The sequence below is a fragment of the Vigna unguiculata genome, unplaced genomic scaffold (genome assembly GCF_004118075.2).
Source record: "Vigna unguiculata cultivar IT97K-499-35 unplaced genomic scaffold, ASM411807v1 contig_622, whole genome shotgun sequence".
Taxonomy (NCBI): domain Eukaryota; kingdom Viridiplantae; phylum Streptophyta; class Magnoliopsida; order Fabales; family Fabaceae; genus Vigna; species Vigna unguiculata.
Genome location: NW_021011343.1, coordinates 1 through 2448, shown reverse-complemented (window position 1 = coordinate 2448; position 2448 = coordinate 1). Strand labels below are relative to the sequence as shown.

Sequence of the window (2448 nt, the reverse complement as noted above, 5' to 3'; positions counted from 1 at the left end):
GGAGGAAAAGTATTTGTTAAAATGTATACCTACAATTGACCGGATATTATTTTACCGAGTGGAGTAGCTTGAAAAAGCAGAAGAATCAAATTCATACCTATTATGGCATGTAAAATATGATTTAGTGGATTGGTATTGAAACCATCCGATAGCGGCGATGGGTTTGCTCGCAAAACCCATCGAATATTGATGAAACCTAAACCCTATTCCCTTCCCCTTTTCAACCGATACTTTTGCGCGCTATCTCCTCCTCTCATGGCCCAAACCCCACCTTCTCTCGATGCAGAACAACCGCACGACGACCACCACCACCACCACTTGGGTTTTCCGGCCCGCAGTCTATGCGGAGAGTCTCGGGCTGAACGGGCTTGGGCTCACTGGTCCAAGTTGGGCCGACCCAGATTCATTGTGGCCCCGATGGTTGACAATTCGGAGTTGCCGTTTCGAATGCTGTGCCGCAAGTACGGTGCCCAGGGCGCCTACACCCCCATGCTCCATTCCCGCATCTTCTCTGAGACCGAAAGTACAGGAACGAAGAATTCACCACTTGCAAGGTATGATAAATTACAATCATCCATTTTTCTAATTGTGTTAATACTATTATTGTTGCTTTGTTGTGACTTTTGGGAGAAACCGCAGGAGGATCGACCGCTCTTTGTTCAATTCTGTGCCAACGACCCTGAATGTTTTGTTGGAAGCTGCACGCAAGGTCGAGCCTTATTGTGATTATGTTGATATTAATCTTGGGTAATGTATATTTACATTCTCTTTCCACCAAATCTGCTTCATTTCAATACCTCCTGTGTTAGCCACTTGAGCCATAGTTTATAGGAATAGGAGGAAATGGAAAGGAATGAAGAAGTGGTCATGAATCCCTTTTAAATTGAAGTTGTAAGTTGTATCCAAACGAAAGATGTCCTTGTAGTTTTATTCATAGTTTTCCACCAGAAATGTTTTTGTTTGAATAGAAGTTTACCCCCATTTCATGCTTCAAGGGATGGGAGTGTATTTTTAAAAAAATTAAAGGAGAGGTTAGTGTAATTCAATCAAGTTCCCAGGGAGGAAAGTAAGCTGAAGTTTATTATTGTATTTACCATACTAGGAATTCTTGTTTGTTTATTTGGTAGAGAGACAGTAGTAAGGTTAATGAGAGAAGCAGATCCTCTCGAATTCCTCTCACAATTTAATACTCTGTAGGCCTGTATTCATCTGGTTTGGCTTATTCCTACACCGTGCTCTGGGTCAAATCTTTGATTCCTTCTGAATAAAATTGTGCTTTTCTCATTTCTGTTGCGGCTGTAACAGTATTGCCAGTTATAATATTAAAATATTATTCAAGTGAGAGATAGCGATCATCCATATAGATAGGATGGAATACTATCACCTTAGAAATACAAAAACTTTCCTTGTTTCAATTTTAACGATCGTCATTGGTCATCACTATGCTTGGATTTTATCTTTTGATAAAATTTTGGTGTATTTGTTTGATTTGATTTTGTAGGTGTCCGCAGCGCATTGCTAAACGAGGAAACTATGGTGCATTTTTGATGGATAACCTTCCTGTTGTAAAATCTCTAGTGGAAAAAACTAGCTGAAAACCTCCAGGTTCCTGTTTCATGCAAGATTAGGCTATTTCCCAATTTAGAAGACACTTTGAAGTATGCTAGGATGCTTGAAGAGGCTGGTTGTTATGCTTTTAGCAGTTCATGGCAGGACCAGAGATGAGAAGGATGGGAAGAAATTTCGAGCAGACTGGAAAGCTATCAGGGCTGTGAAAAATGCAGTCAGGATCCCAGTCCTTGCAAATGGGAACATACGGCATATGGATGATGTTAGAGACTGCTTGGAAGAGACGGAGGTTGAAGGGGTACTTTCTGCTGAGACCCTGCTTGAAAATCCTGCTCTCTTTGCTGGATTTCGAACTGCCGAATGGGTTTCTGAAAGTGAAGGAACCAATGTGGATGGAAAACTAGACCAGGCTGATCTGCTAATAGAGTACTTGAAACTTTGTGAAAAGTACCCTGTGCCATGGAGAATGATTCGTTCTCATGTTCATAAATTGTTGGGAGACTGGTTCAGCCTTCAGCCTCATATCAGGGAGGAGCTAAACAAGCAATCTAAACTGACTTTTGAATTTCTTTATGACATGGTAGATCGACTTAGGGATACAGGTACAAGGATCCCACTTTACAAAGAGACCCGAGTGGAACTTACATCGGACAGTTACTCAGATCGACTCGGCTGCACACCAACATTTGAAGCTCAAAGTTGAGCCAAAACCTCAATGAAATATTTTGTGGTAGAGGTTGGTGAGGTTAGGCTAAGCTAGCATGATTACGCACGACTTAGATACAATTTTGTTGTGATTAATTAGGAGTAAGAATGGTTAAAATATCCATTTTCTTCTTTTTGTGTTGTATTTGTCTTCATTCTTATGGCAATTGTCAA

The 2448-nt window shown here is 40.8% G+C and overlaps 1 pseudogene; it reads left to right on the top strand.

Annotated features, from left to right (window-relative positions):
- The first annotated feature begins 255 nt into the window (after positions 1-255).
- LOC114172496 lies at positions 256-2408 on the top strand (annotated as a pseudogene).
- The last annotated feature ends 40 nt before the right edge of the window (positions 2409-2448 follow it).